Source organism: Rhipicephalus microplus, chromosome 2 (genome assembly GCF_043290135.1).
Source record: "Rhipicephalus microplus isolate Deutch F79 chromosome 2, USDA_Rmic, whole genome shotgun sequence".
NCBI lineage: Eukaryota > Metazoa > Arthropoda > Arachnida > Ixodida > Ixodidae > Rhipicephalus > Rhipicephalus microplus.
The window spans coordinates 232,326,560-232,349,993 of record NC_134701.1 but is presented as its reverse complement, the minus strand read 5'-3'; the positions used below and the strand labels follow the sequence as shown (position 1 = coordinate 232,349,993).

The following is a 23,434-nucleotide window of genomic DNA, read 5'->3' as shown; positions in this document are numbered from 1 at the left end:
CTGTTCACATACATTTATTCAATCTCTTGTTATAGCCAAGCCGTCAAAATGCTTACTTCTTCTGCATCATCATTTTCATCATCATCAGCCTGAGTGCGTCTCTTGCAAGACGAAAGCCTTTTCAGTGTTTGGCAAGTTCATTCTATTTGGCGCATGCTGTGGCCATGTTATGCCAGCAAACTTACTAATCTAACCTACCCACCTGACTTTCAGCATCCCTCTAGTGCGTTCGCCCACTTTTAGAATTCAGTAACAGCCAATGACCTATGGTTATCTTTGATTCACACTGCATGCATTGCCCAAGGCCATTTATTCATTATTTGATGTTGGCGTCGTGCAGTAAAATTAATTTCAGCCGGATCTACAAAGTGCTAATACTTTGATAAATAAAAACGTACTTTACGATAATATTTGTAAACAGTGTTTCCTTTGACCGAACGCACGCCTTCTGCATCGTGTCACCCTTCACTGCCCGTGGAACATCACTGTCCCTGGTATAGAAAAAAACATCTCCTCTGGGGGAAATTAAGACGAAATCGTTAATGAACGGCTGTTTTCGACCGTTAATCGCTGGCTGCCTACAGCGCACGGACATCTAAGCTAATTTACCCCGCGCTATGTGCACGAGTCCAAAACACTCTCTTATGTCATCTTCTGTGCAATTTGCAGTGTGTGGCAAGGCCTGGTCGACCGTCTAGGTCATCCGCAAATTGAAAAAAGTCACCCCGGGAAAGCCATTGCTTGTTTTATCTCGGTTTATTTGGATCCCTGTGCCTTCCCATTCCTTTTAACGCGCTCTCACGGTTCTATAATCTAATAGTTGGGCCACAGCGGGCGGGCGTCTTTATAGACGACCACTTTTCCGACGACCACGCATGCATGTGTTCGACGCGATGTGCACCGCATCCAAGGCACGCAGTGCCGCAGAGCGCCTGTTAGCGAAGTGGCTGCTTCGCCTTCTGGAAAGCTGAAAAGCCCGCAGAGGATGTGAAGCCTAAAGGACAGTGTACGGTCAGGCCCCATAGTCGTATAATGCAATTTTCTTGCGCAAAGGTTGCATTTGTGTGTGTTGAGGACGGTGACTAAAGGAACGGGTATCGCGCACGCGGCTTGAGTAGTGATGTTAACACTGCTCTTCCGTCCTGCCCCCGGCGCTCCTTGGCGCGACCCTGCGGCTGACGCTTTCACATAAACCACGTGACAACGCGGCCTCTTTCGTGGAAAAAACTGCCGCTGGCATTTCTGAAACTTCTAACTACCATCTGGGAAGGACGCGCTCGCCTTAATGCTGAGAAGTCTGCTGAAAGCGTTTCCAAGAATATCTCACTTAAGCGAACGAAGATAGAGAGTCTCAGTTCGCTGCAGCGCAGGAACGTGCCGTGACCTCGGCCGAAGTAACAAAACTTCTCTTTCGTGCGTTTCCCTATTGGTCAGTTGGCTTGGCTATTGATGCGTTCCACGTCGTGATTGGCCGAAATAATCTTGTGAAAAAAGTTTTAGAGTAAGCTATTTTAGCAAAAAAAAAAGGTCACAGTTTTGCCACAAGGACGAAGCAATAAACGCAATAGCAACCAATCGGAAGGTCACGTGCAGAATGAAAAGCAGATCGAACCGTGCCCCACGTTTCTCACGCCCAAAAAGTGCACGAAACGTACTCACAGGTACAGATGAACGCGAAAAGGCGCTTCAGTTGTTTCTTCGCTTTGTTTGAAAATCGCGCCCTTCTCACAAACGGAAACTGCGCAACGATTGCAGTGAGCATTGTGCGCCCGGTAACTACAACAGAATGGTTCCGGGGAAAGCCTAAGACCAGCCAAGACGTACGATTGTGCCCACTGCAAGATAAGCCCACGTACTCACAGGTACAGATGAACGTGTAAAAGCGTCTCCGTTGTTACTTCACTTTCTATGAAAATTGCGCCCTTCTCGCAAACGGAGACTGTGCAACGATTACAGTGACCATTGTGCGCCCGGTAACTACAAAAGAATCGTTCCGGTGAAAGCCCAAGACCAGCCAAGACGTACGATTCTCCCCACTGCGAGCTAAGCCCACTCATGAGGTCCACCTGCCCCTTCTCCCTGGGGCAAAGTACACGTGGGAGATGAGAGTGCGCGCTGACGCGTCGTGACGATGTGGCGACACGAGCTCGTTGCACCATATTCTTGGTAATGCTTAAAACACTATAGTTCTCCCTGAGATGCCCGACACTTGAGGTAATCGGCAGATATAAATAGTTTGACGTTTGAACGTTCAAGGAGGTGCTTCTTCGTGGCTCAGTGGTTAACGCCTCGCATTCTCGATTCAGAGGTCCTACGTTCGATTCTGTGCGCCGGAGTCTTTCTCTGCAATATTTTTGTTTCTTGCGTTATATCCCTTATATATATATATATATATATATACATATATATTCCCTTATATATATATATATATATATATATATATATATATATATATATATATATATATATATAAGGGAAAGAAGTGTATACCTAAGGGCTCGTTTTTCTGTGTTTTAACACAATATTAATGAGATCTAACAGACAGTAATGCCAAAGAATGTACAGCGGAAGTTATTAGAACCAATGGAATGTAAATAAGAAGAAAGAAAAGTGGATGAAAAAATAGGCAGCCGTGGGCAGGAATCGAACCTACGACCTTCTAAAAACGCGTTCGATGCTCTAACCACTGAGCTACCAAAGCGGCCTTCCCTCCATCCACTTTTTTGGGTTTATATGTGAATTTAGAAGTAGGAGTGACCGTTAGCGCCATCTATAAGCCAAATGGCGAGTGTGAAAACACTCTTGTGCGCATGTTTGGCGTCACGTAGCTCGTGAACTATATACACATATATATATATATATATATATATATATATATATATATATATATATATATATATATATATATATATATATATACAGTGAGTGACGGTGACGCCGACGCCGGCGCCAAAATCTAGCCGAGAGTGTCTATATAATTGCTTTCGCAATAAAATAAGGCCATAAAGATCAAGACTTGAGGTGAGTTAATCTAAGAGTTATCCTGAATGCGCACTAGATCACTGTGTTTTAGTCAACCCTACCACAAAAGAATTGAGAGGTGGCTTTCGCTAAAACCAGCTAAGGTTGAGTTAACTTGACACCAGTCAGTGTGAGAAAGAACGTCCGATGCTGCGTACCACGTGGCTAAGGATATTCTTCCTTTTGTGTACGGTTGACTTTTTGCACCGCTTTCAAGAAAACAGAGTTGTCCTAAAGGAAGCAGAATTAGTTCTTCGTTTTTTAAGCTGCTTTAGACATTTCTGAGTAAACCTCGTCGAAATAAATTGTACGCTCTTCTTTATCAGTCAGATAATTACAAAAGTAAGAAATGAACAGCCCGCAAAGAGCAGACACAGTTTCTTCTGATAAAATGTCAATACATATAGAGCCTAGTGTCGGCTCATCCGTTAATATTTGATTCGTTACTATGGCTTCATTTAATTTCATAAGGCCAATTAAAAGTCCAAATACAGGAGATGACATTGTCAGGTTTTGGCGAGGTGTATTTACCTTGTGCAAAGCCAGAAGGCAAACAATAAATGCTGCCCCGATGGACGTTTATATTGGTCAAGTAATTTCCTAATAAATAAGCTCATAATTAAACTTCTCTTCAAACAACTAACGTGCATAAAATGTTGTTCCCAAATTTCACATAATTAATACAGCCAGTATTCACCAAGCCACCGAAAAGGAGCTCCCTCGACACGATAAAAGACACCAGAACAAATTATTCCTCCTGTGTCGGCGCAGTTATTATTCGTTCAGTGACCATGGACATAGCAGGCGTGGAAAGTGTCTGTTCTGCATGCTGAATTTATTCCAAGCCCAAGAAAGCTAGTCATACGCAACCACTTCCCGCCCCTCGCCTCACTGTTATAGACGCGGTACCAGTGGTTTTTGCAACCGTTTACATTGCACTGAGCTACCACGCTGCCTCATTCTAACAAATACAATTCAAAAAGAACATGGAAAATTGACAAAATGTTGAACAAAGAGCAGTTTTTAACTCACGAAGAACCATGAATTCATCACATTCTGAGGCACCTGCAAGACGCGAAGCGCAATATCGTGCAATGGCTGGCCTGTCACTACAAACAAAATTATTTACACTTGCCATATTGTGCTGTACTCACAGATTTACACTGGACAAGTTAGAACTAAGTAAAATTCTTGCTTTATTTTCCACTATCTTCAGTTCTGGGGACATGAGCGTAATTTAACTACAACCGAGTAGATCATGGCCAGCGTTAGCTTCAGTTACCACATTTTTCGCACTATGACGTGGTTTTTTCAAAAGGTAACACTTATCAGTCGTAATACTAAAAACAAACAAAAAAACGGCAGCATATCCACGGAGTGAATGATGGAGAGTGGGGCGAAGAATTCGTCCGTCCATTCGTTTTTGCTTCCGTCCGTCCATGCGTCCGCCAGTGTGACCGTCCATGCGTCTATCAGCCCGTCCGTGCGTGCGTCTGTTCGTGCGTCCGTCCCTGCGTTCGTCCATGCAGCCGCCCCTGCGTCCGTTCATGCGTCTATCCATGCATCTGTCTATGTGTCCGTTCGTCCATCCATTCAACACTCCAAGTACCACCATCTCGCATCTTTTGATCATATATTCCCCATATAGAAGCACTGCCATCCAGCGGATATTCCAAGGACTAAACGAGAGGTGGCACACGTACACTTTCTTACGGCTTGCGCTTCGGGTCCACTTCCCACCTTTAACCACCTCGACTTCATGGTATACACTAGTTCACTGTATTCATGGCACTGCGGCCGAACGCTCGCTAAACCTTTCGAAAACCAAGGAGGTTACACCCAGCGAGTATGACGTAGCAAAATTTTTCAGTCAGATAGTGCTCAATGTACATGCCAGTGGCAGCTAATGGGAAATGAGAGGCGGAGAATTCGGCTTTTACTTTCATACGGCTTGCGCTTCGTATCTACTTCCCATTTTAACCACCTCGAGTTCATTCATGGTATATACAAGTTCATTGTATTCTTGGCACTGCGGCTGAACGCTCACTAAACCTTTCTAAAGCTAATGAGGTTGATTGATTGATTTATATCTGGGGTTTAACGTCCCAAAACCACTATATGATTATGAGAGACGCCGTAGTGGAGGGCTCCGGAAATTTAGACCACCTGGGGTTCTTTAACGTGCACCCAAATCTGAGCACACGGGCCTACAACATTTCCGCCTCCATCGGAAATGCAGCCGCCGCAGCCGGGATTTGAACCCTTGCCCTGCAGGTCAGCAGCCGAGTACCTTAGCCACTAGACCACCGCGGCGGGGCGCTAAGGAGGTTACACCCAGCGAGTATAACGTAGCAACCTTTTCTTGTCAGATAGTGCTCAATGTACATGCCAATGGCTGCTAATGGTGATCGCAGCCTGCGCGTTAACTAAAAGCCGAATGCTTCTGTCTCTCATTCCCCATTAGCAGCCATGGACATGTACATTGAGCACTATTTTTTATTGTTCAACAACGCACAGAAGAAGTCTCTCACCAGCACCACCTTGGAGATCAAAATGTTATACTTGTTACATACTACGGGGGACGAACGGGTGCCGCTATAAGGAGCTTCGCCCCTAAAAACATGTGACAGCTCCACTAAAGTGACCCCTCAGCAATTGCACAGCACGGGCACCCAGCGATTCCCTTTTGTAGAGTTCCCACTTCGCCATTCACCGGCGCGACGATGGCGCCAATGTTTTGGCTAAGCATGTGGTATTTCACTCGCACGCGCAAAATAGTGTCCATGACATTCGTAAACTCGGTAGCCTACATTTTTTCGCGCTTGCTCAACTTCCTGCTTCTTGCGAAACTTGAGATACGCGTCGTTTTCGGTTAGTTTTGTCAGGTTTTGTCCCCCGCGTAGGGAGAGGGAGCATTCGCTCGCTGGACAAGGCTGCGGTGCCCTCAGTTGAGCGTCTCCAGAGTCAGTGGCATGTTTGCGAAATGTTTTAGCAACATTAGGTTCATTTTTGCCATTAGTTTTTGGTTAATTTTCTTTACTGTATCATTTTAAACGTTGCTCGTTTGTTTTCACCCACTTTTGAGCATATATATTCTTGGTATGGACTGTATTGAGTGGTTTACTGATAGCATGATCACGCCCCATGAGATAGATGTATGGGTGGACAACACGCCGGCTCCTAGAAGTGCTCCGTAATTTTAAAAAATGCAATGTCTTTGAATCCGTGAGTACTGTTCAAACATTTCTGCATTCTTTATATACGGCAAGCATGGCAGTGCGTAGAGTGTTGCATAGGTACTGTTGCGTGGGTCAACCGTATAGAAGATGCTTGTCGTAGCCTTTTGACAAGCCGCCAAAAAATCCCCTATGCTCTGACAAAAAATCACAACTAAGGTAACGTTTTTTGTCAAACACAACTACAATTACCCAAGAAATGAGCGATAGTTACTTAGTCTTCTTTTTACGTTAATTTTACGTTATCATAGCTGATGTGGTTGTAATTGTTAGGAGATACAAAGAAATCACTCCTCGAGATTTAAGAACGAACCTTGTCATTGTGCGCTTGGCCACAATATGCCTCATAACCATGCCGTATGTATGGAAAGAAAAATCGCAATATATTTTCTGCTGGATGCTGATTCTGCTGGTTGCCGTGTCATTGTTAACAAAATTATTCAGCAATTAGGCCAACAATATTTGGATCAGCGCATTCTCTTTTTTCGTGCTGAACTTTTAATGGCCAGTACAGAAATGTTTGGAAAAGATGCGCAGCTCCTTATTACAATAACTTAATTGCCAGCAACAAATGAAGGCTTCGAGCTGGTGATATAGGGACAACAAAACGAGACTTGACGAAAATGTGGTACGAATCTACATCTACATTCAGCGTGTTTTTTCTTCAACTTTGGAAGTTTATTTTACAACACTGCAAATATACTCAACGATATACAGGTGTTGAGAAAATATAAACTGAATTCAACTGAATGGAGAATAATAAACGCGGATTCTCAAAGCGCTTTGTTATACTTTGTCACATACCACTGCACTCGGAAGCATTTGAACTATCATACGGTATTTTAATAAAGTTGTGGCAGATTTTAAGCTTCCTAATATACTTTTTAATGAACATATGTCAACGCTATTACATAGCCAAGTAGGAGTACGTAAATACCGGCTCCTAACTGGTAGCCTCAATTTTGTTATGATTAGGTATTTAAATCTGAAGCAATTACCACGCAGTTTAGCAATGTTCAGCAATAAGCCCATATCACCGGCTTGTTGCAGTCGTGTCTCAGACACATACAGCATTGCTTTCTACTAGCATCTTTGGGTACTCGAAAAATTCTAGTCATTGTCATAGTCTTAGTCTTAGGATTAGTCTTAAACTTTTAGTCCATCAATGTTACTATGTAAACGTTTAAGCTAACACTCCCGAACTACCCCTCACGCCTTACCTACAGCTTCACTCACTAAGTTCTACGCTTGTAAAAAGTGGTAAACTTCACAACCCTAGCGTGATGACTACGTTTCGCATTAAGAATGAAGTTAATGTGGCAACGTGGAATAATGAGATTCAGCAGTGTCCCTAAACATATGTAGGGCACTGAAGAATATAATAAAAGTATAGAATTTTCATGCAAATCAAATTCTACGCTTGTAAAAAGTGGTAAACTTCACAATCCTTGCGTAATGACTACTTTTCGCATTGAGAATGAGGTTAATTTGGAAATCTGGAATAATGAGATTCAGCAGCGTCCCTAAATATATGTAGGGCACTGGAGAATATAATCAAATATAGAATTTTCGGTTCAATATGCTGTGTAATAATCAGAAGTCCGATCACGAAGTCCTGACGCTAACAAACATTTACTGCGAGTCATTTTTTTTCGTCTATATCACCAGACTGAATTCGCGTGAAGCGCGCTTGCAATCGCAATAGAAGAGTGTTTGTATGATAAAAAAAGGCACTTGGGATTGATGGATGCAGCACATTACTCTTCAACGAATAACTTGTAAACAGAAGAATAGTGGCTTCACTGCGTTAAAATTGTAAAATTCTATCGCGGTAGACGAACCACACAAAAAGGCGAACATCCAAAAAAAAAACCAGCTTATATCTCCCTAAGATCTCTTTTCTGAATGATGCGGCTTTGTGCGTTTCCATAATAAAAAAAAATCAAAACTTTGCGGCCCCTTTGAGTCACACCAATGTCAAGTGCTCGCGCAACAAATCGAGGGTGCGTCTGCACCCTCCCCCCTCATCTCGTTTAGAAATCACGCCGACGCGAGAATTTCTATTCACATCTGGTGCGAAAGAGGCGGCGCGCTGAAAAATTCCAATTCCTTGAAATGGCCTCCGGGCGAGATTTTTTCCGTTTCCGGAAACCGCGAAATAACGAACACTAACGGCAAAGGAGCGCCGAGTCTCGGTGGCTCGCGCTAGCTGCGGTGCGTGTGTGCGTGAAGTATTCACGACAGATGAAAGGCGAAAAAATAGGGTCGGCATAAAACTTTCACGAAGGTGCCACTATATCGCAATCCCTGCGAGATGAGAAACTTCTGTCCGTGCGGGAAGTCTTATACAAGGCAACCAACCGGCTTTTCCGTGCACTTTCTCGCCGTGACAGAATGGTAGATAGAGCTGTCCGATTGCGTCATGGTCTGACTCTTTCGTCGTTACTAAGCCTCCTTGTCATCTCGTATTTCTCTTTTCTGAGCTGGGCGTTCATTATTATGCAGATTCGAAATGTCATTATTCAAGGCTTTGTAAGCCCCCGACTGGTGCATCGTCAACTTATTTTGGAGGGTCCAAGTCGACAATCGAATCCAAGAGAGTGCCGTGTATGTGTTGGTGGATGAATGCATGGAGGCAAAAGTAGCGGCAGTGGATGAGCATTTGAATCATTGTTGTGCTTCTTTTAACCTTGAGTTAAAAGATACAAGCCGAGTAAAAAAATTAGGCTGCTGAACTAGTCCTAGTAATGAGGCTGTAGAGTCATGATAGCTCCGCATTGAGCTTTAGTAAGTGTTGGCATAAGTAGTATAAATTTTTCTTATACCAAATTAGGTAATGGCTTTATCTTCCACATCCATGTGAAGATAAAGCACCCATTATTGTAATACCTTCTGAAGTAAAGGTTGCTTTTTTCGGTGCAAATGGGTGCCGATTAGTGCGTTTAAACATTTGCGCAGTGTTTTGACAAAAATCAGCCTTTCGTACTTCTTAATATTTCTGTTCAGCCAAGACGCTCAAAATTAGAAATAAATGTTCTGAGCCGATATCAAGGATTCACTTCTCAGTGTACAACAAATTGCGAAACGTTGCGAATGAAAGTACTGCATGACATAACATTTTTAGCAGTTGTGCTTTACGTCATTTTTCATATACTAAAAATAAACAAAACTAGCTGTATCGTCTACATTCCTAATTAATTAGTTCTAATAATTATTTAACAAGAAATAAGACAGTGCAACAATAAATTGTGAATATTTTACTAGTTGAGGCACGCATATAGCGCTCCAAAAAAGCAAGAAGTGCAGAAAGTATGTTCTGAGAGCACGCAACAAAATTCTGCTTTTGGTACTTTCTACTACCATCTTTGGGTAAATGTGAGCTCCACAAAATTATTTGAAACTTCAGATATTGACCCCATTATGCTTTCTGACAAATCGTTTTACGTACGTGTTAGTTTTTGCTAGTAATATATATATATATATATATATATATATATATATATATATATATATATATATATATATATATATATATATATATATATATATATATATATATGTGTGTGTTTTTGCATATTTAGTGTTTCAAACGTCACATGCAAAGGAGTACTTTAGGAATGCTCAGTTGCACTGTGACTTATAGCGTGCACCTTTGGTGCAATTTTATGCCAGGCTAATATTGTAAGCGTATGCAATTTATTGGCATTTATCGCATTTATGTGTACGCCTAGTTAAACGCGTTTCCTACAGGTTTGTGTAACGTAAAATTTATGCAATTCAGAAAGATCGAAGAAATAAAATCAGTGACAATTTTTTTGCATTCTGGTTCCTGTAGAATAGATCATATTTTTATTGGGAAGTGAATGAAACTACATGTCAGATTCATCACGCTGCATGCTTGAATGACTTCCGAACCCCCTCTCTATAATGTTTTTTTTTTGCACAAATTGACGAATACCCAATTATTCTTTACCTGTTGTTCAAGGCCAATAGAGCACTGTTAAGAAAAGATGTGTTTAAACACTCACGCCGTCTTTTCTACCTTCAGAAGACCTTGCTGCAGCCGAGAGAGAACTTACAGTTAGTTATTTCACGAAAAGCTGTATCTTAGCGGGCCGTATTTTACTCTCTCTTTGGTTGACGCAGTTATCTGTAGTGAACGTCTAATATCGCAACATGAAAGGCTCTCCACGAACGCTTGCATACTGTGAACTGGGCAGTGATAAAGAAGACAACATAGATATCAACTTACCTCGCTTCGAGGGCTCAAGTAGTGCAGGCTATCGCGCGCTGTCCGTCAGGAACGTTTTCCACTTGCCTGAGCGCGAGGCACTCCGCTCCAACAAACTCGGACGCAGCAGCGCGCGGGAAGCTTCGCTTCGCAACAACACGCACGATGCGGCTGACGGATCACGAACGATGAACCGGTGTCTTATAAACGGCAAGATCCTGATACAACCTAATGCACCCGCTCGAATGTCTCACAGTGAACAACATACAACAGAGCGTTTCTTCAGTGCTGCACTCGTTTCTGGTCTTCCCTCTGCAGTTTAGCGACAGTCTTACTCCGCTGTTGCGTATCACCCTGTTGCTGGTGGAGCGTGAATTGAGTATTTCGTGGTGCCCGCTTGTTTTCCACTCGGAAGGCGTCTCGTTGGGATCACGTTCCAGCTCTGTCTTTTCACCTGAGCAGTTACGCGAACAGTGCAACGGGAAACGTGTGACCTGAGAGTTGTCGAAGATGCGCCTCGCTTCTTCTCGGTGCCACTCTTTGCGGAGGAAAATATTCACGCTGAAGTTACACGCGTCGTGGTGCCCGTGTTCAAAAGCTCACGCACAAGGCCTGCGTAGGTGCTAGTCGAAGAGGAGTTTGTAGATTCTCATTATTATTATTCGAAATTAACAGAAAAAACGAAGCGAAAAATTTGTTTTCGAATCGGATAGAATAGTTTGGATTCCAGATGCAACGATTTGTTTCCGTCTCAAAATCTCAATATTTTGTCGCCATTGTCCACGTGCAGCGTGACTGAAGAAGCAGTTCTTGCTAACTGAATGCACGTTTTTATGAATTACTCGGATGATTCAACCACGAGGACCGAACTTTGTACTCTAATGAGTGTCTGTAGAATGTGTTCGCTATGCTGATTGGTTACTTAATTTTTTAAATAACCATGTGCATTAAATATAAGAGATAGCCTTGCCTTGAGCGCGAAGGGATAATCGAGAGACTCGCATTTAGAAAGGTTTGGGGCTCGCACGGTGTTCAGAAATTTTGATTAGCTTTTCTCGTTTCAGGCTGCTACAATGCAAGTAAAAACAAAAGTTGATTACGTGAATGTAGAATGGTGTCCTAAGTTAATCTATACGCATTGAATTACAATCACACTACTCACGTCAAGTACGCGTTACGAAACGAACGATCGACATACGAATGAGGGTGTTGAACTTTCTTTGAGTTCACCAAATTTCGAGCAGGTACAAAAGCGCTTGAGGAGTTCCTCATTGACTCGAGAGTCTGACTGACTAGAGTTGACAACGATTCTGGTGACTAGAAAGTTCAAGATGAAAATCAGTTTCAGCTAACAGCTCTATATGTCTCTCTTCTGTTTCGGTTATCGTCTACGCTTCCCCCACTTCATAAAAATAGAGCCTTTTTATGTACAGTGCGCCCTTCACGTATTTGTACAGTTCTGTTTGTGCTTGATAAAAATGCGCAATTTATGAAGAATATGCGCTCGCCTTTTTTTTCTGAAAGTACAACTCAGAGTTTTCAGCACCGTCTTCTCACAAACTTTGCTGTATAAAATCACTCTCTGGCAAATCTAAAGATAGCACTGGGATTATAAAAAACTGCAGCTTGAAGAGCACTTATCCACGTTCCTGTCGTTCGAAAGGTCTGAAGATGGCGCGAAGTACTTTATTCAAATAGCATCATGCCGCTTCACCTATGTTCGCAAAATGAATGGGTTACGTTTACACCAGTAGATAATCAAAATACAGTCGTCAGCGTCTTGGAACAAGATCTCCTCGTTTTTTGAACATTTAAAACAGCGAGTTAACAACCATTCCTAACATTAGGTTAGTACTGAAACACTGAACACCATTGACCATTTTTTCCTCCACAAGAACAAAATACTATGAGAACAGATGAAATAGTATGTCACTACAATAGTCGAGAGGACTTTATATTTACGGGTATTAAATATCAAGCACTGCAACTCCCATCACAGCACTTTTATAAAGATTCGAGCCGGGTAATCTGCTCATGAAAGCAAGGCATAACAACGTGTCTCTTTTCCCTATTTCTCAATCCTTCGGACAACAGCTGAAAATTCTTTTTTCTTAAGTAGCAAGCAGTCACATTTGAAAGACACACAAGCGGTACGTGCCTTTCGGCTTAATTTTATCCCAAGAACAGCGTGAAATAACGCTACCGATCCAGTGTGCAACAGTTTTGAAGCTACTTAAATTGCGAGCTGTTCGCTCATCGGCGATCCGTGTTTTACCAACCGTGGAACACCGTATCAATCACTTGGTGTTCGCAGATGCCATAGGGAACCACCTCACACTCATATACTCAATCATGTAACAACTTCAAGTCTCTCTACAACAAGGTACGGAGGCCCTGTGTATTAAAGGAACGTCAGAGGCTGATATCAGTGCAAGGTCAGCGGGTAAAGTACGAGATGCACGGGTGAGCGCGAAGGTCTGAAAGAAGCGGAAAAATTATTCGGCGCAATGCAAGCTTTCGAATGCTTCTACCGACTTGTTGCTTATTCCCATACACCTCGTTCGAGTTCTACTTCAGTTGCCTAAATTGCAACTTTCGAAGTGTGCACAAATCAACGGTACCAGCCGCACCTCTCCGATGAACACAACCCGAGTCACGAGTCTCCAAGGGTTCATTCACTCTTCTTCGGCGCCCCTTAGCGAAGTCGGAAAAAGAGCATCAGGTGGTTCGCACGAGTTTGTCGATCACCCCGCTTCGCTTCCGTTTTGCAGACTTTGCGAACTGTTCAGAGAAATCCTCAGCACAGAGTGTATGAAGAGTAGGCAGCACATATACAGGGAAAGAGATGATTAAGGACTGACTGTTGCAGCCGTCGTTGTCAGAGGCGTGCTTCCACAAGCTGCACCGCCTGGAAAGAGCGCGGCTGGCGCGCGGTGCCCAGTCGTGGGGACGACTGCGAGCCGCGTGGCTCGCGCGCACCCACCTCTTTCTCGCCTGTGCTGCCGCCGCCACTGGCCGGGGCGCGAACACCGCGCCACCGCGACAACACCAGTGCATCAAACGATTGCGGCCCCGCGAGGTGGCTGCAGCGGTACCGTCCCGCTTCCTTTCAGCCACTCGCATGCCTGTTGACCTCTCATCCCGCTCTTTCAGCTAAGCGCCGTCAATATAGCACCGTCGGAATGTCAAAGCGCTTTTCCTCTATCTTTTTGCGCCTATAGTCGGTCTTTTATGACAACATGAGAACGAGAGGTCCATGTGACTTAAGGTTTACGCTGGTATGTTGGCCTATATTTAAAATGAGCGTTTGTTCGCGCGTACAAAAGAGTTGGCGTTTGTATATATGAACAAAATGGTACCAGTACCTTACTGCGTGATAATATAGGTGCTCACAACTGCGTATCCTTGCGTATCCTTGCGTGCGTGCGTGCGTACGTGCGTGCGTTTGTGTGTGTGTGTGTGTGTGTGTGTGTGTGTGTGTGTGTGTGTGTGTGTGTGTGTGTGTGTGTGTGTGTGTGTGTGTGTGTTTGTGTGTGTGTGTGTGTGTGTCATTAGGGCATGTGAAGTATGACCTCGCAATTCCTGCCCCCCGACTGCCGAATACGATATACCATAGCGCGGTCGGACGTAGGAGCGGAGAGTGCTAACAACCTCTGCACTCAAGCAAGCTGCTACAGGAAGCTGCAGCTAGGAACGTTTATTATGAGGTCTTTAACAAGCGAAGCTAGTGTGCAGTTACTCGAGCAGTGAAAAAACGTTCACGGGGATATTGTTGGTCTTAGCGAAGTTGGAAGAGCTGCAGGGAAGCACTAACGAAGGCTGGCTGGCCAGCAGAAACGTTAGGGAGTATAATGATGTAGCTGCGTGTGTGTGTATGTGTGTGCGTGTGTGTTAAGATATAGGGAGAAAAAATCTGACGAAGAGACGGAAGGTTAACCACAACAACGTAGAATGGACAGAAGGACAAAAATACGTGCAAAATAAAACCAAGGCATCACTAGACTAATTTAAGATACATCGGTTTCTCCGGCCGCTTGCAGCTGTCATGTAATCCTTCAAATTTGTGTGTGATTACCGTTGTTTTGTTGGCATTCTATATATAGGCGTAACCACGCAGTGCTCTTGTTTGTGCAATGTCGTTATTACCAGCCATGACCTGCTCTTGACCGCGTAAACAATCATATCTCTTCATCTTTCGATCCTCTCCTAATGGCCTCTTCATATACAGGAACCACAGAAAAGGTTCGTGTTCACAGCGTAGAAAATTCCCACGAGTCTCTCAGGGAAAGCAAGTATCAACGGCGCTGTCCATGGTATGTCTTGCTATCTTCAGCGCACTAAGAAAAAATTACAAATGCACATCTATGCCTTTCGAGTAGTATTAAACGCGCGTTTGCTTTAGAAGCTGCTGTTTCACCGACAGTTCATCAACAGTGAAAGCGCCCGCAGCCTGCACATGCTCAAGGCAATCGGAAATGGAAATGGTATTTGTTGCGACAGCTTTCTGTTTGATTTGTTGACTTGATTGTCTTGTGGGCTCTTTTCTTACTCATCCCCCCTTTTATGAGTTTCAATCGCGCATTATCGTGCGTATATATACGAGATTTAGTGCGATAAACATTGAGTTGTTAAGGCTGTTGTACGACTTCGGATGTGACGAAGTCTATGGCGGCAGAACTCACGACTCTGCGTTGTGCAATGAAGCTTGTCAATTCTGAAGAAGGACCAAGTAAATGAGCTGAGTTTTCCGACTCAAAACCGGCGTTACAGTGCAAGCGCTCAGTTCTCCGATGCTGATGCCCTGACCGATTGACATATGAGACCGTGAGACTTCACCACGTCTTTAATATAAAAAAGGCCACCACATTGTCTTTCAGTGGTTACCTAGGCATTGCGGTATCAGCGGAAATAATTCCGCAGATCATGTTGCTTGCGCGTCCCATAAGGAAGCAAACAGCATTCCAGTTCCACTTTCAAGAACGGACACTGCGAAGCAGATTGCTTCACGTGCCCGCAGTCTCACATTGATCAAGGAGAACACACCAAACATACGACGTACCAGGCTACTTGGACTTAACCCTTCACTTCAAATCCGGTTCTCATCCGGTCTATATAGACGTCTAGCTTCACTTCTCTATCAACCTTGGCTGGGAGTTGCCGTCATGAAAGGATATACCTCGTTAATTGGAATGGCTGACAGTGCGGCATGCGATGTTTGAGGCATCGATGAAAATATCGAATGCCGTGTATCACTGTCCTCGATTTGCTTCAGAGAGAAGTAATTTCTGTTCAGTGCCACTTTTTGTACCGGTACTTTTTGCACCGTCCACAACACCCGACAGCCCACAAGGCAGTGAAAGCGATCTTGTGCTTTTTGACGACGACAGGTTTGAGTGAGCGCTTCTGCCTTGCGGTAGAATTCGACACGCTGCAGTGAATTTACTGTATCACTCTCCCTTCTTTGTTTTTCTCCTCTTCCATCTTCCATCTTTCCCATCTTTCTATTTCCCTTCCCTAATTTTTCAGTGTAAGGCAGCTAACCAGATGTCTTCTTGGTTAACCTTTCTGTCTGCCGTCTTCCTTTCTGGGTGATTCCCTCCCTCCTTCCTTCCTTCGTAATTAGGGCTGTGTTATGTTTTGATCTTTTGTCACCGGTGTGCTTCTTTGCGCCACTGTTCTGAATTACGCCGTACCCACCAGTCTGTCCTCTTGCACATGGCATATGTGCATTGCCTGGCAGAAATTATTCTATGCAGTCACACTACCTTTGCGCGTCACTAAATACAAAACGCTATATGGATGCTCCATTGGGGCCAGCAAATCAACTTCCACCTTTTTGCCGTATCGTCAATAAAGTTGTTTTGCTCACTCAAAGAAATAAAATACCAACGTTCGACAAGCCCCAGGAAACACGATGGACTGCAAATATGGCCAAAATTAGTTTTCTCTTGACGTCGCTGTTAAAATGCCTTACGCAATTCATTAGCTGCTTTTTTTTTCTTGGCATTAGGTCCTCACCTCATCAATAAGTCACTTGAAGTTTATTTCCTTTCACAGAGTGAAAAAAGATAAGTGATTTTTCTAAGCAGTTAGTTATCAAAGACCAGCTTTGTCTGTAGCTTAGCGTCAGAAGCAGGAACAACCTGCGTAGAGCCGTTTTGTACGTGCCTACCAGGGCCACCGTCACTCTGCTATGATGTCCCAGGAAATTACCAGCCCATGTTCAGCCTTTGTAGTCCCTTGATTTATGGTTGCTGCTATTTTTCCGGCTCTTCGTAGTGGCTTCCGCGAACCTTTATTGGCTGCCGCCAGTGCCCGAGATTTAGTTTCAGGTCAAAGGCTGCGCGCTTTCTTGTTAAGCTTGATTCTATAGCATCAAGTGGTGTGCGATGAGTGAGAAGTGTTGTAGCAAAGAGCAGACTCGAGTGAAAACATTTTCGTGTAGCCAGCACTTCTTAGTTGCTAGAGGCTGATAATTTATTTGAAAGCCATACGTGCCGCAAGTTCGGTCCACGTCACCATAAACAAGAGCAAAAAAAGCTGTGAGGACCAAGTTGCAACCTGAAGGCTACAGGTGTTACTCTCGGTGTGAACTTGTAGATCTCTTTTATTCACAGAAATGTTGTTCCAGTTGCTTATATTACACGACTGTATTTTCTTCATTTGCACTTCGGGTCTTCCTACATTATGGGTATATTTATTTAACACTGAGCACTTGTGTCCTCTATATACGACATAAACGATGTGCGTTATTGCGGGCGACATGTGAATGTTAGGGAAGACCCACCTCGTAAATGAGCAGTTAGGCATGTTAAAAACATTGAAAAACAAATATGATAGCAGCTGATACAGTAGTTATTTATTAAAATGTTGTTAGCCAAACCAGAGTTGACCTATTTAATACTTTCGTTTCATATTTTTGATGAAGATGCTGGGTAAAATCCCGGCTCTGGATCTTCGTAGCGGACGTCACCTTCGTCCAGCCACAATGCCTGAAGACGGTGCACCGTCCATCCAGTTCACACCTGCTCCGTCACCTGTGATTCCTTCTTATCTTCTGCATCCTGGTACATTTCGCGGCACTAACACAACTGACGTTGACGAGTGGCTCGTCTTATACGAGCGCGTCAGCAAGCAATACAGGTGGGATGAGGCACTTATGATGGCCACCATCATTTTTTTCCTACAAGGTGCTGCACGCGTCTGGTACGAGACGCACGAGAAAGACCTGATGAGTTTGGGCGTGTGCAAGCAAAAGCTCCGTGAATTTTTCGGCTGGTCAGTTTCTCGACAAATGGTAGCCAGGCGAGAACTGGCGTCACGAGTTCAATCTTCCACCGAGTCGTACGTCACTTATATCTAAGTCGGGTTCGCCTTTTGCCGGAACACCGACAAAGACATCGCTGAACTATACAAGGTCAGCAATGTCCTAAAGGGCATAGCTAACGATGCTTTGATCATTCTAATCTGCAAGAACCGCACCACCATTGACTCAGTGTCAGTGAATGTCGGCGGTTAGAACAAACCAAAAGCAGAAGAATACTCAACGCTTCACTCGACTCCCGAACACCACTACGACTTCTTTCTGCGAGAATCCTGTGGCACCACGTCCATTCATGAATTCTGCCAACAACAATGATTGTCCGCCAGAAGCTGGAAGACATGATTTTCCCGCTTATCAGCCCCCTGTTCCAGACAACTTGGCCACAATATCGCTTATTCAAGCTGTTGTGCGACAAGAGTTTGCAACATGGGCGTCTTAGTTACCCAATACTCCAGCCACACAACATCCCATAAATTTTACCGCTCATAACGCTGACTACCACGCTGCCCCACTTGGTGCTGCTGCCGCGTTGGTCCCGCGGTTCTCATCAGGCTACCGAAATCTATTTTTGAACACAAGATTATCGATCGATATGCGTCTCTAGCTATGTGTTGGCAACATTTCGCGCCGCTGCTGCAACAGATGGTCTTCCCGGCAACGTTTTCTAGACGACCACCGACAGGATCATGGGCGATATTTGCTACCTTTTTCTGTCAGTGATTACCTTAAGGACCTCCCACCCAGCCGTTCTACGCTGATGTAGTCGCCCAGAAAACCCGGTCCAGCTGCTCGCCATAACCTCAGGCTCGCCAGCTCCGCTCCTCTAAACGTTGCCGCTCTCAGTCACAGGCGTTTTCTGGACAGTTCTCTCGAAACTAAGAGATGCAGCTCCTAGAAGTGGTGCTGAATTGACAACTTTAATGACCATTCATTCCAGATGAAATTTTCTTGGTGTTCTCACCAATGGCGGGACCGTTGCAGCTCTAATAGACACTCATAACTACATCTGTTATGAGTTCACGTCTTCGATCCCACCTAAGAAATATGTTCTTATCCCTACCATGTCTATGACTGTGCTCGTAGCCGACGGCAGCCGAACATCAGTTCTTGGTATGTGCACTGCCCGCGTCACTGTTGCCGTCCTTCACACTTCTGTCCTCTTCACTGTTCTGGACACTTGTCCACACGACGTAATTCTTGGCATTGACATCTCGACCGTGCACTCAGCCTTCATCCATTGTTCAACCGGCACCCTACGGCTATACTTGCCTTTGTAATCTGATGTCTCTCTCGCGCAGAATAGAACTTTCCTTGACAAAATGATATCAAACGACCTGTCGCCGCCCCAAGTTGAAACGCTCCGTGGTCTTTTATTTTCTGATCTCAACATTTTTGATATCGACGACCGTTTCTTGGGCCGAGGAGCTTCGTAGCAAAAAGTATCGACACTGGCGACGACAGTTCCCTTCATAAGCGTCCTTACCTTGTGTCTCATTCAGAGCACCAAATAATCCAGAAGGAGGTACAGAAAATGCTCGACAAAGACGTTTGGAGCCGCGCACCTGCGAGCACGCACACCGCGTCTCGTCGAAATGTATTGCCGCCTTGTCCGTGGCATGTAATCATATTCTCACATGACAAGCATCTCAAGATTATCATGTTTGCAACAGTCACACACCTTCGTCATCTATTGACGTCACGTAATACCAAATTTGGCATATGTGAAGCTAGCGAAATGGCCGCGAGCGCATTAAGAGTGTGGCATGTAGTCATGTTGTTACATGACACGCATGTCATGATTTTCATGTTAGGGTCTGTCGCTTGTGTATGCCCTGCAATCATGATGATGATGAGTAGTTTTTAGTGGCGCAAGGGCCAATTGATGGCCAAAGAGCGCCATTTCAATTGACTACAAATATGAACAATGATATGGTGCGTGGCTGTAAAGGGGCCTTAAAATTCCTCGCATGCCATACCATAACACTTTTGTAACATCTTATGTGAATGAAACCACCGAAAGAGCTGCAGGACTATGAAATGTAAATCATGACATTCATGACATACGTGATATGATTTTCATGTTATGACTAGTCAAATATGTTCTTCATATAGTCATGTTATGCGATATCCAGCTTGGTAATGGTACCATTATCGAAACCTCCAGGAGAGCTAAACGTCGTAGGCAGATAGATAGATAGATAGATAGATAGATAGATAGATAGATAGATAGATAGATAGATAGATAGATAGATAGATAGATAGATAGATAGATTGATAGATAGATAGATAGATAGATAGATAGATAGATAGATAGATAGATAGATAGATAGATAGATAGATAGATAGATAGATAGATAGATAGATAGATAGATAGATAGATAGATAGATAGATAGATAGATAGATAGATACGCCTAAAGTCTCCAAAGCTCACTAAGAAATGCTTTGCATTTAAAACCAGTAACACTACAAGATATTTGCAGCAATAACGATTAGGATCTACCCAACACTTTGAATTCTCAACGGCTTATTAGCCTCGGCAACAATGTTGTTGGCCATTAATTGTTTTACAGCTCACATGGCTGACCAACTTCTAAAGGTCTGCGAGGATAAGTATATTTCTGGTTATGACGAACCTATGTTGGACGGGGACGCAGAATCATTGCCTTTAAAACTACGAAGTTATAAGCAATGCCTCTTGATAACCATTGCACACCGCTGTCAACCCCGCCACTAATGATTTTTTTGGTTTTGGCGTGATTGGCGGAGTCGAAATCGCGGCAAAATTTCATGCGCGTTATAGGCGCGAAACAGAAATACGTGCATTATTTAGCCCTGCATCGCGGTGTTTCAATATGCCAATTTTGCATATTTTTTCTTATATAGTTTTGCAAAAACTCTAAATTTAGTACGTCAGCAAAAACCGCTACAGAAGGGATCTGTTTTCAAAAAAAATAAACAACACACACACTAATAAGCAGGATTATAAGCAGGACTTTTTAATTGGTGGAGTTTTTGTCAAAGTCCACTATCTGCATTGACTTTGCCAATATGACTCACTCAAAGATGAACTTAATCAATTTGACAGAAAGTTCTATAATGTTTAATTTTCTGTTACGTTTTTATTTTTCTCCTTCATATTTTTTCCTAGGTGAAGGAAAGTAAAAATTCTGTACCTCCTATGTGCATAATTCAAGCCCACACTCTTCCCCATGTGGTTGATAGCCGCTCGCACGTGGGACAGGTTGACCTTCCCTCATGGCTTTTTCTTTTCTTTTTTCATGTATTTGCCTCTTTCACCATGTTTGCGAAAACCACGAATTGCAGTCCCTGAATCACTCCCACCTCCCTCACTGACACTACCTTTTAAGGTAGTGTCGGTGAAGCCATGAAGCATTTGTTGTGTGCTATACAGGAAAACCACATTAACTCATTCCACTTTTTCCAGAGAAATTGTGCACCATGAGATGCGTACCTTCTTCAGCAGATATGGGTTAGTGATCATGAAGCTCTCGTACAAGATGATGCATAGTGTAGCTTGAAGAGTCGTATGGTTTACTTCCAATATTCCTGTTTTTCAGGGAGGGTGATGTATGCGGGAGAAAATAATTGCGGCTAATAAAGTACGTGAACATTATAATCAACTTTGATTCAAAATGCCCTAAGGAAAAAGCCAAAACATATGAAAACGCAAAATTTCAAAAAAAATAAATAGCTGTGCTGATTTCCTGCATCTCCTCACTCTTCCATGCGCTCTCTTCAGCTTGATTAAGTTGGTGTCGTCATCTTTTATCGGTTAATGTCTGCTCTTTAGAGATATCCAAAATTTTTTCGCTCCATTTTCTCATGAGAGGAGTATTTGTTTTTTTTCTTGAACATCGTGACATTTACAAAGGCGTATCTCAATTCAGCGATTTTAGAGATTAGTTCTGCACCGGTAATTATTGCGAGCGAGGACGCAAGACCAATAGCATGCATCAATCTCATAATCATGCACTTATCATTAACCCATATTGCAATCTTTCACAAATGTGCTATTCTGCTATAGGAAGTAATCGCAAGCTTGATTTTAATGACTGTCACACTAGCAGGGAAGGAAGGAAGGAAAATAGAGGGAAAAGAAAGGCAAGGAGGTTAACCAGCCTATAGGCAGCCGGTTTGCTACCCTGCGCATGGGAGAGGGATGGGGGAGATGAAAGAGAGCAGAGAGGGAAGATAGAAACAGCACATTCGGCAGCACATGCGCGCACACTCAGTCATAGTCCAGTCTTGTCTTTCGCGGTGTGTGACATTGCTGTTACAGTCGCTTGTTCAAGTCGGTGTCGCGTAGGAATTTCAACAGAGCTTTCGTCGCCTTCTGTTGCAGTGTCTTCTCTCGGGCACTTGACAGAATAGTGTCCACAGACATTTGGCTGTTGTCGATGCGCGCAAAAGCAGACGCCAGTGACTGTCTCTGGATTTCATACAATGGACAGTCACACAGGATGTGGTGTAGCGTCTCTTCGCAATGACAGGCATCGCAGAGAGCGTTGTCGGCCATTCCTATGACAAAGGATTAAGATTTTGTAAATGCCACTCCTATCCATAAGCGATGAAGTAGGGTGGCTTCTCTTCGATCGAGTCCAGTGGGCATGTGGAGAGCCATCAAAGAGGACAGGTGGTGTTGACGATTCGTATCGATGCTTGGTGGGCACCATAGTGAAAACGTGATTTCACGCGCAAGTCGTCGAAGATTACTGGCAACATCAGTCCTCGAAAGTGGTATGGCTTCTTCTCGTGTTCCTTCAAGGGCTGCCCGCGCGGCAGTATCGGCATGTTCGTTCCCTGTGATGCCGCAATGACTTGGCAGCCATTGAAGCGTCACATGATGCCCTTTCTCGAGTAAAGTGTGGAGAAGGCATCGAATTTCGAAAACAAGCTGTTCGTACGGGCCGCGACGCAGTGCTGAGAGCACATATTGTAGGGCAGCCCTTGAGTCGCTGAAAATTGACCATTGTTGCGGTGGTTCCCGATTGATCACACAAAGTGCAGCGCGCAAAGCAGCTAGTTCCGCTGCTGTAGATGCCGTGGAGTGGTCAGTCCTAAAGCTGATGGTAACACCTCTTGCTGGGATAACTACTGCCCCTGACGAACACTGGTGGTTCGTGGAACTATCGGTGTATACATGTATGCTGTCTGAATATTTCTCGTGCAAAAGAAGAAGAGACAGTTGTTTCAGCACGGGCGACGAAAACTCAGATTTCCTCCGGATCCCTGGTACACTAAGATGCACTGTGGGTCGAATAAGACACCAAGGTGGTATGGATGGTTTAGATGCATGAGTGAAGCCCGAGGGAAGTTTATCGTTGTATTTCACGATAATTTTGGCGAACGATGCTTGGCGCCTCTCTGAAGGCAACAGTGCAAGGTGATGGCCGGGGGCACGTGCGAAGTGTCGGATGTGTGTTCTCAGGACTTCAACAACAATGTGAGTTTGTATTGGATAGTCACCAGCAATCGCAATTGTTGCTTCTGTTGACGTACATCTGGGCAGACCGAGGCACACTCTCAGCGCTTGGGCTTGTACTGCCTGTAAAATACGAACATTGGTCTTGAAGTTTGAAGTTTGAAGTTTATTATTAACA

At 44.0% G+C, this 23,434-nt stretch overlaps 1 protein-coding gene across 2 annotated transcripts in view; it reads right to left on the bottom strand.

Moving 5' to 3' along the window:
* Positions 1 to 13,545, bottom strand: part of LOC119170289 (putative G-protein coupled receptor No18) — a 104,040-nt gene extending 90,495 nt beyond the window's left edge. For both annotated transcript variants that reach the window (XM_075877285.1, XM_075877291.1), the window contains exon 1: positions 10,510 to 13,545. The gene's annotated coding sequence lies outside the window, so the exon portion shown is untranslated. The remainder of the gene's footprint in view (positions 1 to 10,509) is intronic.
* Positions 13,546 to 23,434: the final 9,889 nt, after the last annotated feature.